The sequence below is a fragment of the Hyaena hyaena genome, unplaced genomic scaffold, assembly GCF_003009895.1.
Source record: "Hyaena hyaena isolate Hyena2069 unplaced genomic scaffold, ASM300989v1 scaffold_552, whole genome shotgun sequence".
NCBI classification, from domain to species: domain Eukaryota; kingdom Metazoa; phylum Chordata; class Mammalia; order Carnivora; family Hyaenidae; genus Hyaena; species Hyaena hyaena.
In genome coordinates this window covers 1,240,285-1,253,221 of record NW_024081185.1, presented here as the reverse complement: position 1 = coordinate 1,253,221, position 12,937 = coordinate 1,240,285, and the positions used below count along the sequence as shown (strand labels likewise).

The window sequence follows — 12,937 nt, the reverse complement described above, 5'->3', positions numbered from 1 at the left end:
TGATCATAGCAATGGTAGGTACATGGTCACTGGGTGGTAAGAACTTAGAGACAGCCTTAAGGTGTCCTCAGCCTTTCTGGCTGAGACTTGGGAGGGCAGATCAGACAACTGGTTCTTCTCGTTACTGTGCTGGCTTAGCCTCAAGCCTGGGAAAGGGAAGCCACACCGACCTCATTTTCCTGGTTCGCTTTTCTCAGGTTCCCCTGCCCCTTCCCTCCCTTCCTTCTCCTTTTAACCTACCCGCCCCCTTCTCCACTTCCTCCCACCAAGTTGGTTTTTCTTTTGTGCAGCCCTAAACCTGTGGGCGGTTGTTCCAATATGGCTTGGGGAGGAGATCGCAAAGGCCACTGTTACATGGATGACTTCTTAAGCTGACGTATGCCAAGCATCAACTTTAAGCAACTTAATTCAGATGTTGAAGGAAATGACATATTGCCAAAACATGCCGTTTGGCAAGATGACATGAATTCCCAGGAGCACATATAGGCCAGAGGAGTAGTTCCAACTCCAAAACAGGGTTCCAGGTGAGCTTCAATGACCAGCACGAGGTCAGCTGGATCTCGAATCCCTAGTTCAAGATTACAGACAGAAGATTAAATATTGCTTGTTTAAATATACTATTTGATAATACTGTTTCTGTTTAAATTTTTTTCTAAAATTTTATTTTTTTAAAGCACACAGAGAATTCTTTATTTTAAATCTGATTCCTAAGGTTTAGACCATGGAGCCCTTCCCTGGGATTCAGTTTCTTCTTAGCAGCAGTGTGTACTAGCTGTCTTGTCAGGTGAGTAGGAGGCAATTGCTGCTCTGGTACTGAAACTGCCAGCTCGAATGTGTCAGTTTCCAACATAACAGTTTTAATTCTTTCCTTTAAATACCACTCATGGTGTGGCTCTGAGGATGCAAGTATTAGGGACATAGAGAAATAACTAAAAAAGCAGGATTTATTTTCTCTTGGTTGATATAGAGATTAGAGATAATAAGGGTGCTGCCTCTGGAGTTAGGCTGCTGAATTTTCTGTACCTCAGTTTCCGTATTGGAAACAATTCTACCTTACAGGGTTGTTAGGAGGATGAAATGAGATCTTGCCTGCATATCGCATAGTTTGGTTGCTATATTATAGCAGGTATGCTATAACCATATCACCAGCTTTATTAGGGTTATCTCCATTGGTCTTTGCCTGGATGACTGTTTCTAAATTAAATAAAAAAACATATCTGAACACTTGTTTATATAAATCTTATTATCATGTTTCATTTAGTAGTGAGAGTTAAGTGTCCTTATAAACTAAACTGCAAGACCTGTACTTGCCATGTAAATTTTATAACATTTTTTAAGAAATTTTAAAGCAAAATGTTCCCTAATTGTTAAACTGCTTTTGTTGTGGTTGGGAACTCTAGGCAGCTTCTGCTGTATTTCATTACTAATGAATAGTTCAAACAAAGTATTAGTCAGTGAAGAAAGAAATATAATATTTAATTCTTAATCTAGAATTTTGTTTCTTTAGTATGACTTTTTCTTTTATTCTCTTCTGATCCTTGTGCTCACACAGTGGTGTAAAAAGTTGGAAATTTGTGAACTAACCATAAAATGTATATTGTTTAACTTCTTTTGCAAGGAATTTGAATAAGGCTGACATTTTTATGATCCAATTAAGTTAGTGACCTGAACCACCTGGCTATAATTTCTTTGGAAAACTATTGTAAGCTTTTTGCTTGGTAATTTGATTGGCCATGTAACATTTTAAGTTTTGTTTTCTTTTCTTTTGGGAATAGAGTGCCACAGATGAATAGTATAAACTTTTCAAGGTAAAGAATACTTATGAGCTGACAGAAACCAATGCTGACTGTGCCAAGATGTTACACTAACAGAAATTCTTACAATTTGGGTAAGTGGCTGAGGCTATGTTTGTTTGAAAAGCTGGTTACACACACACGTAATTGGCGTGTACTTTAAAGTAATGACTTACAGGTTGACTGTCAACTTATCCAAATACTGAAAGACTCTTCGTTCTTAATTTATCTTGACTTTTAGGCTTAGTTTGGAATAGCTAAGAAATTAGCAAAATTGATATTTTTTTACGGTTTCCTGAAATTAAATCAAATGTGGTACAAAAATTAGCACCACCTGGTAAGGCAGAACAAAATTTTAAATATTCTTCATTGATATGAATAATTTAATAAATTATTAAATGAGAAAATAAATTTATTTAAATAGAACCTGAAAACTAAAAACATAGAATAAAATAAAATAAAACCAAAAAAGACAAATTCTCAGAGACTTGCAAATATTTCCAAACTGTTACCTGTTCAGATTTATGTAGACAAAACATCTGGACATTTGGCTTGTAAAGCTTTTCAACTCTATACTTGTGTTAGGTGAACAGTATTTTTTTTTTAAGTCCCAGGATTATAAATGGCTTATCCTTTAATCTTGTTGAAAGAGATGCTGCACAAAAAAAAAAAAAAAGCCCCAGGAATAAATATGAAATTCAGCTGATTGTAGCATTTTGTTAGATCCTGTTTTACTTTAGGAACCACATCCACAGTACAGTGTGAGTAATGTAAGCAAGGTGTAAAGCAGTATGTCCAGGCTCATGTTATTTTTGATAATAGTCTGTCTCTCCATCCATGTCCATATATCGATTCTGTGATTTGTAAAACAAATTGAGAACAGTTGTTTCATGAGTGGGATTATATGGGATATTTATTTGTATTCTGTATTTCTCTCTTTTTAAAGATATTTTATTTTGTATTTCCAGTTTAGACACCTTCACTAAGCTGCTGGTATGTGTTTCCGTATACTGGCATTGTATAATTTATTATTTGCCTAACTTGGAAACCCCATCCAAGGCTCCAAGAGTTGGAACCCTTTGTTCATTTGTATCTTGTTATCCAATCTTAGAGCACTGTGATCTGTTTAAGGATTTAAACCTCCTCACCTGCTTACTAGCTTTTATATATCAGATTTAAGAGTTGACACATAACCTTGATTCCTCTAAATGAAATATTAGATATTATTTCATGTAAATTACTTTGGGCCAATAATATTCAAGAATTATTTTTCTCTTAAATTCGTTTTCATATTTCATCCTTAGAAAAAAAAGAAGAGGCAATTATAAGACAAATTTTATTTTATATGTATTCCTAGGATAGAAATAGTAATAACAATCTAAGATGTAACTTTTGATACATAAATGAGATATAATCAACACTAGACAGGATAAAAAAGTGCTAAAATATGTTAATATCAATGGTATTAATATACCGTTTATTGAGCACTTATTATGTGCCAGGTAGTTTACATACCTTATCTCATTCAATCTTGAAACAACAATTTATTAGTTACTGTATTTTGCAGATAAGGAAACAAAGAAAGAGAGGGTTACTTGTCTGTGGTCTCACAGTAGTAAGTGCAAGAGTGGGGACTCAATCCCAGTCTTCCTGACTGCAGAACCAAAATTCATTTCATTGTGACATCATTTGCCTTAGGATCTTGGTAGAATATGCAAAATAAATAAAACTGTAGATGATGATATTTTTTTCTAACTGTAACTCACAGATAAGTATATATTTGAAATGAATGTGTTTTTGAAAAGTCACTTGTGATGTATTTCCTTCACTGCAAAGCCCAGATGGTGGCATCAGAGCTTTAAAAAGCCTGCTCTATGAGGAGGATAAGTCCCAGGCTGTAGGAGGAGAGCATGGTGCATTGTGCTAGCTCATTCACATAACCGCAAGACTATTTTGTTTGCTTTTTCATTCTTGACATTAAAACAACTGATATTCACCAGATCAAAGAGAATTATAGCATAAATCAATTTTATATTTTTTGGACAAGGCTTTAACTTTGAATTTCTAATAGAAAACCAAGAAAAATGTAACTCTTAATACTCTAGAATGTAGTACATTATGCCAACAAGCAAAACTATCCTTTTGTGATGTTTTCAGGGAAAGGCAGTAAATTAGAATTAAGATCATCAACCAGTGTGAGTTTGATTAGAATTATATTTATTGAGGACGCCTGGGTGGATCAGTCAGTTGAGTGTCTAACTTCGGTTCAGGTCATGATCTTACAGTTTGTGAATTCAAGTACTGCATTGGGCTCTCTGTTGTTAAAACAGAGCCTATTCTGCTTTGGATCCTCTGTCCCCCTTTCCCTCTGCCCCTCCTCTGCTTGTGTACTCTCTCAAAAATAAATAACAAACATTTTTAAAATGTTTAAAATTTAAGAATTATATTTGTTGAATGAGTGAAATGAAGTACTAAAAATATTCTTTGCCATTTTATTGCATAAAAAGATTACAAAGTTTGGTCAGCAAGATTTTTTTTTTTACATTTTAGATACTAATGTAGCCAAAGATAACCCAAAGATCAGAATTTAGAATATATCAGAACTTGAGTTTCTCTTTCCCTATAAAAGGCAGTAAACAATTCTTAGTTTCTAGGTGCTGTCTGCACTAAGGCATCCTCAAAGTTGGTAGTGAGGCTGAGGAGCTCACCAGGGTAAAATGGTGGCCTGGTATTGACTTGTGGGCAATGACTGGTGAGATTACAGTGTGTACCAACTTTCTTACTCTCCAGAGAGTGAACAAAATTAAGAGGCTGTATCACATCAATATAATACAACTAGAAAGAGATCAGTTCTGGTTGCTTAGAGAAAAACATAGGAACTCTACTAGAACGGAGTCTTGAACCTCAAGTCTGAGAAATGGCAAGCAGACCCAGAATTATTTATCAAGGATATCAGCCTTGATTACTACTACAAGTATTTAGCGTAATACTTGGCACATAGTAGGCACTCCAAAACTATTTTTAAAAAATAATGAAAAAACAAATAAATGGCTTCAGTGAATGACTTCATTTAAGTTTTGCTCCCAAGAATAGAACCTTGAGATTCTACCTTTTTGAGGAAAGGTATAGAAAAAATAAGTAGATAAGGATTTCAGAGAAATGATTATGTGTTCTGTAAAACAAAACACTCATATCAAATTTTGAAAGAATAAAAAAGTCTAAAAATTATAGTAAAAGAAAAACATATTTCATGGCATTATGTAGAATTCTACATATGGGAACTCTGAGAAATTTCAACCAGATTTATCCTAACGGTAATCCTGTGTGGGATTGAAAACCCATCTGCATTCATGTTCTGCCTGTTATTTTTTTAGCTGCCAATGGAAGCAATGCAGATAAATCTTTATTTTCTTTCATCGAAAGTTGAGACTATTTAAGGTCATTCAACTTTTCCCCAGACTGTTTCCAGGTTTCCTCAAACATTCCTAGAATGTTATAGCTTCTGTGACCCCATCATCCTTGTTGTCATCCTCAGGATAGACTCCAAGTCATGAATATCCTGCATAAAGTTTACATGAGCCACAGCTGAAGGCGCCAGAACTCCAGATGTAACTGGATTTGTATGTATGTATGTTTGTTTGTTTGTTTTTCCCCCATTTGCTCTGTTTCTCTCTCTTTTCTCTATGCTGTTACTCTCTCTGCCAAGAATACTCTCCTCCTGCCCCGCTTCCTGTAGTTAAGGTTTTCATTGGGGATCCTTTAATGATCAGGATTAATTCAAATCCCCTTATATACTTCATAGTTTCCTGTACTTATCTTTTTATTAATTTTATTATCATAGAAAATTTACTTATTTGCATTTGTGATTATTTTATTAGTACATATTTTTCTCACTAGACAGTATAATACGCGAGGGAAATGATCATAATTGATTTTGTTCATATTTGCTGTCTTGTGGCTAGTACAATAACTGATGCAGAGGCAATAAACAGTCATTATTCATTAGTTTAACTAATAATCTGGTAACTAAACTTCTGATACCATAACATAAAGTGAAATTTGCTTTGCTTTTCCCCAAGCATTGTTGATTTATTTTTAGTATGGGTTCCCTAAAAGTAACAGTGGGATTTTCACGAAATTTTTTCTTTTGAAACTGAAATAACACAGTCCATTAAATGGTGAGCTAGAATCCCAACCAAATCTAGAAGATTCTGGGGCTTTTATTTCACACTGAACAAAGTGTTTTCCTCTTGAGAAAGAGGGACTCTAGGTGCTACTGTAGATACTTGATGGAATCTTTGATAGTAGATACAGTTTTCACCAGTAAACCCTGTGAGTGTCTCGCTCATGCATATGCACATGAAGCCCAAAAGTCAATAAGTAAGACTCAAAATGTTTCTGTGATGGGCTTGTCAGTTGTGGTGAGCTGCGATCATTTGCAAACTCTGGCCAGGGGGCCACAGAGGATGCCTGTCACACTGCTACAGGCCCCTATTCCAGACAAATCTCATGTGAGATGGCAAGAAAGGAGACAGCATGTGGCATCTGCTCTAGGGGAGAGCTCAGCAGTATAAGAACAATCACGCCAGGTTTCGTTTTCATTTTTACTTTTTGATTGTATTTTTGAATTTATTTTTGAGAGAGAGAGAGAGAGTAGGGGAGGGGCAGAGAGGGCGGGAGAAAGAATCTGAAGCAGACTCTAGGCTCTAAGCTGGATATTGGGTATATAAAAACTTTCTGCATTATTTTCACAATCATCTATACATTTAAAATTGTCCTAAAATAAAGATATTGTTAAGAATTCATCACAGGCATTTAATGGGGTGCCTGGGTGGCTCAGTTGGTTAAGTATCCGACTTCGGCTCAGGTCATGATCTCATGGTTCATGGGTTCGAGTCCCACATCTGGCTCTGTGCTGACAGCTCAGAGCCTGGAGCCTGCTTCAGATTCTGTCTCCCTCTCTCTCTGGCCCCTCCCCCCACCCACTCGTGTTCTGTCTCTCTCTCTCTCTCTGAAAAATAAACATTAAAAATTTTTTAAAAAGAATTCATCACCTGCATTTATTGACTACAGTACATTTATTCAAAAAGCACCTTTGGAGGTGACACTGGGCAGACACCTACAGTCTTTGCTACCAAGGGTGCCATAGTCTACACCAAAGCTTCCCCTAGTCAAAGGAACAGCCCAAAGCCCTTGAGACCAGAGCCCTTGCTGTGGTGAGACCTGCCCTTGGGGCCTGACTTGCCGTTGCCCCACACTCTCTGGGATTGAGAACCCACAAGTCCTCACCATCTACAGAACCGTGCTGATGCTGTGTTGCTGCCCAACCCCTGGGTCCTAAGTCAGGATTTTGACCTGCCATCCCTGGGGCTGCACTGGGGCTGCACCTCGCACCCTGGGCCCAAGTCACTGCTGTGTCCTCATTCCTGGGCCCATGCTACCACTACCTCTCACCCACAGCCCCAGACCTGAGCCCAGGTGGTGAGCCCCAGAGGCTCAGTGGTGGTCTACACACTCTTGGATCTCACAGACCAGCTCCACCACTGCAGCTACTGCTCTTGTGCCCCGAGTCCCAGATGCCACAGCAGCTCCATGCACCCCTTTCTCCAGCTCCACTGCCCCTCCGAGTGAACTATGCCTAACCCAATGACAAGAGGTTCCCCTCAGCTTAGCTATCACCTCCACGGAGAAAAAGGAGAATAAGACCTCAGAAGCCTTTGCCTCCAGAGACCCCAATGGCCCTTGCTTCTGAATGTCCAGCACACTCCCCTAGGACCCCTGCACTGTTCCCCAACACTGACCCCAGTTCACAGAGCTGCACTGTACTGCCATGCCCTTCTCAGAACTAGAGACTCTGGCCCCTCCCCCCCCGCCACCTCTTCAAGCTGATGTCTTCCTGCAGGTGCAAGTTGTTCCCTACCAGGGCTAGTGCCAGAGGTCAGAAGAGGTCCTGCTCCCTCAACTGCACAGACATGAGATGATTTTTGTTTCTCGGGACAATGAGGACTAGATATTAGCTGTAACTCTTACATGATGACTTGGGTGTGTTCTGATGACAGGCCTTTCCAACCATCAAATGACAGAATTCAGAGAGTGAGTCCAGCATTCTTCTGAATATGTCAGCATCACTGTAATGATGAAAATTCGGAAATACCTCAAGAGTTACAGCAGAAAGAGGCAGGGAAATTATCTTGTCCCATAAGTTGCAGAAATGGAGCCAAATTGATGTAAGCCCTCATTATAAATCATTCTTATTGGGAAATTTAGCCATTGGCACCATTTCTAATTCCCCAGGTTCTATATCTAACACACAAAGATAGGAAGCTTATTAAAAGAAGAAAAAGCATCCATAGTCCCTTTAATGTAGGCCAGTGGAAATTTGGAAACTGAAAGATATCTGAAATGCTGTTCCTTTATTCTCATCAAAATGCATCATTGTGGACACATAGGACATAGGAACAGGGCATTTACTGCTGACTGAGTTTAAAATTACAGTCAGTTTCTTTGATGTTTGCTTGGGGGTCTGAGAAGTATTCTCAGAACTAAAGGCAATTGCTGTAAATCATATAAACATTGGTCTAATGAAGAGAAACTACCATAATGTTGCAAACTCAAAAAAGATAAATATATATATATGCAATATGTGCATGTTTTTTTTGATTAGAATAAATCAACTGCCCCATGTGAAGGGAAGGCAGAGGTGCATAGGGGTCTTCAGCCCACAGCTATGCCTCTGAAGGACAAACATGGTAGATGGACATAGAGAAGAGAAGCAGAGACCAAGACTTCAAACATCATTATAGGGCTAGAAGTGTTCTTGGCACAACCCTTTAGCAGGGTACAGGTGTGTCTCTCTCATTTTGCATCATCTTGAATGACTTAAAAGGTTTTTCTGATTTACTACAAATCCATTTTAAACAGCCTCCTGCTGTACTGGGTGAAAGGAGAAAAAAGATATTAGCTCTCAAAATGAGATCTAACAATGACAAAGAAACCACCCAACAAAACTACAGGACTGGGAGCCAGAACTCAGTCTCAGGTTTTCCCTACTGCTGATTTGGCTCTGGAACCCTGAGCACACTCCAGACTTCTCTGGGACCCTATTTAATGTATCTGTGACAAGCTGGGATAAGAATAGAATACATAGATTATCCTTTACAGGTCCAAGATTGTACATGACTCTAAGTTGTGTAATTATAGGTTTGGGAAGTACAGAGTTGCCATAAGAATGAACTCATTTCCAGATAGGTGGAGAATCTCTGAGCCAGCAACTCTGGGGTCAGATGTATGATGTCCACTCCTATACAAACAAAAACATGCATAGAAGGATGGAAAAAACTCCATTTAACTCAACATAAAAACAGCACATAGAAATGATTGAGACCATCAAATGGCTGTATCCAGGAAAGCCAAACTAACAAAGCATCATAAACTGTCCTATCCTGTTTCTTCAGGTGGACAAAAGGACTTCCTGACACTGGTGCTTGTTTCTTTGAGAGAAATTGACAGTTGATATTCTGGGCTCCAGCCATAGGAACTGAAGCACTACAGTCAGCTCGTCATGTTTGCAGGACTTACTCTTTTCAAGTTTTCCTGCCAATTTGTTAGAACATATTTTTTGATTAAAGCTGTGTTGAAATTATATGCCAGCTGCCAAACTATTTTCAAATCAGCTTGTAAAGTTTTCACTCCTACAGCACATATTTTTCCTGTGAGGATGCATAAAATCTACGATTTGCAACCATGAGACCTATCGTTTAAAATATCTGCATTTATAAGCCACAAAGTATAATTTTCCATAAAATAAATGCTAGGTTGTCATTTTCTTTGAAAGTATCCTATCAGTCAAACAACTGTAACAATGTGGTTTTTGAAATACTCTGTAAATTAAGTCTTGGTAGGTCAACATTATGGAAACTTTAGGTCCAAATATTCAAGCACGTAAGGCAAGATATGACACATATACCTGAAAATGACTTCCCTCAACCTTCAGAAGATACTTGTCCATCTCAGAGACCCTGCTCACACTAGTCTAGGGCTAAAGATGTTTTCCACATGAGCCTCTGAATCTGTCTTCCTTTTTTCTCTCTGGCTCACTTTAAAATAGGAAATGACACCTGCTTCCCAAGCCATAAGAAGGCAGGCAACTCTGGGGACACAAAAAGGCCTTGGTGCTGTCTTCCCTTTCCCAGGCTGCCAACCTTGGCACGGGTTCATAGGTTAGATACTAGTCCACTCCTTGTACTTACTCCCTGAGTTATTCTAGCCACATGAGATACTACCTAAGAGTGGCTGAATCAGCATACATCTCATTGGACAGCTCTCTGTGACAGCCAGTATCGTCTTGCAAGCACACATGTGAACCCAGTTCCTGTGGCCGTGGCCTCAGCAGAGAGGTGCAACATTTGTCACAGTCCTTTGTGCATGAAATCACATCCTTGAATGTCTTTATGAAACATGTGCCCATTATAATTTCTGTAAAGTTTGATACAGTCAATTTATTCAGATGCAGTGGTGAGTTTTCTCCAGGGGCAAACATTACAAACATTTTAAAGAATAATTTTCTAGATTCCTATATGAGCTTAGATAGAATGTATAATTGGATAAAAATGAGATTATACCATAAAGGATGTTCAGTAGTCTGATTTTTAACTTAAAGTATATAATTTAAAAGTTTCTATTATAAATAAATATATATCTACTTTGTTTCATGTTTACCACCCAGCCTTCTAATAAACATTTAGGTTATTGCCATGTACACAATTGAAAAAAATGATGTACTTGTAAAAAATATCAAATATTCATTTAACACTTAATACATATAGGTTTAATTATTATTAATTTATTTATTTGTAAATGTCATTAATTATTTTAAGTTCCAAAACTGTATATACTTGTATATATATACCTGTATATACTCACAGAGTATATACCTATAATTAATGTCTTCAAGTTCTACTTTTCTCAAATTACTTCCAGTAAGTTCAGAAGTTTTTTTAAAAAGTTTTTTATAGTTTTTATTTATTTTTGAAACAGAGACAGAGCATGAGCAGGGGAGGGGCAGAGAGAGAGGGAGACACAGAATCTGAAACAGGCTCCAGGCTCTGAGCTGTCAGCATAGAGCCCGACGCGGGGCTAAAATCCACAACCACAAGATCATGACCTGAGCCGAAGTCGGACGCGTAACCAACTGAGCCACCCAGGTGCCCCATCAAAAGTTTTTTTTTTTTTTTTTAAGCCAACAGTAGGTGCGACTCTTCTCTCATCTGCTCTCAGAAGTCTGTGCCAGCTACTTGGAGGAAATGGCAGTGAGCAGCCCTTGGGACCTAGAAAAAGTCCTGCAAAAATGTCTCAACCCATCTCTTGAAGACCTGCAAGTAGACAAAGTAATTCAGGCTCAAACTGCCTTTTCTGCAAATGCTGCCAAAGCAGCAATTTTGTCTGAAGCTTCTGCTCCCATCTCTCTAGAAGGAACTCTCCATACTAAACTGCGTCCAGAGCTCTCTTAGTACACAGCCCGAGTTTTAATGAAGAAGAAATCTGTGAAAATACCACCTTGGTCCCTGGAGCATCAGTTCAGGGGTAGCTGGTAGCAAGACCTTCCAGAAGGAATTTGGTGGCTCCTGTAACTGGCAACAATGTTGGAATTTGTAGAGCAGAAATGAAGCAAGGGTTTTTGGAAGTCATTTTGTGTTAAGGATCAAGATGGGAAAATTAGGCTCAGGCTTAAATCAATAATAATGGTATATTCGTTCAGCTGATCCAGGCAAAGTCTCTAGCCTCATTGGTTGGTCTGAGATTTAGAAGCCAAGTACTTGGAAAACTTGGCTTGGAAACGTTTGGAATCAGCTCGGAAAACTGTACAGAGGCTGGAGCTTGGTGATGCACAAGGTGCTCAAATAGGCCTTTGGAGAGAAGATTACTGACTGTTCCATGACAGACCCTTTGAACGCACAATTGCCATGCATAAGGATAGTACTGGACATGTTGGCTTTATCTTTAAAAATGGAAAGATGGAGATTGAGTGGTTCAGTCAGTTAAGCATCCGACTTAGGCTCAGGTCACCATCTTGCAGTTAGTGAGTTCGAGCCCCATGTCACGCTCTGTGCTGGTAGCTCAGAGCCTGGAACTGCTTCAGATTCTGTGTCTCCTTCTCCCTGCCCTGCCCCCACTCATACTCTGTCTTTCTTTCTCTCAAAAATAAACATTAAAAGTTTTTAAAAAATAAAAATGGAAAGATAACATCCATAATGAAAGATAGTTCTGCAGCCAGAAATGGTCTTCTCACAGAACATAGCATCTGTAAAGTTCATGGGCAGAATGTCATTGGATTGATGGACTCTGAAACTATAAACATATTGTCAACATGAGAAACTATAGTTACCCTTGGAATCATGCTTACTTTTGTCTTTGAATATATTATTCGAGTACAATATCCATTTTATATTATTAAATGTATGGCACCTAGCATTATGAAAAGCCTGATGCATCACACTATTACTGAGGTTTAAAAATCATGTCACAATTGAGGGGTGCCTGGGTGGCTCAGGTGGTTAAGTGTCTGACTTCAGCTCAGGTCATGATCTCATGGTTCATGGTTTTGAGTCCTGAGTCAGGCTCTGTGTGAACAGCTCAGAACCTGGAATCTACTTCGGATTCTGTGTCTCCCTCTCTGCCCCTCGCCCACTCATGCGGGCGCATGAGCGTGCTCTCAATCTCTCTCTCTCTCTCTCTCTCAAAATTAAATAAACATTAAAAAATCATGGCACAGTGGAAACTTCACTGGACTTCTCCAGTTTACTTCTTGGTGAACTTAACTTTATATTATGTACATGAAGCATTCTGAGAGCTAGACAGTATATGCTTACAAAGAATATTTTATATTATGGCTGGAATCTTACTGTTTTGATTGTTTATCTTGTTCATACTCCAGGATCATTGTAGTCTTATCCTAGTTTTACAGATGTAAAAATTTGGACACGTTTATTGATTTTCATTGAAAAGTTTCTCTGGAAACCCAATGCTTTTACAAGCTGTTATGATTACAATGACTGATACAGGCTTAACTCTGTGTTAGAAACAGTTACCTACAAATCTAGTAGTGTTTATCCTACAAATCAAGTGGTGTTGCTCATGTTACTTTA

The 12,937-nt window shown here is 38.4% G+C and overlaps 1 pseudogene; it reads left to right on the top strand.

The window, feature by feature from the left end:
* The first annotated feature begins 11,095 nt into the window (after positions 1-11,095).
* Positions 11,096-12,304, top strand: LOC120247917 (annotated as a pseudogene).
* The last annotated feature ends 633 nt before the right edge of the window (positions 12,305-12,937 follow it).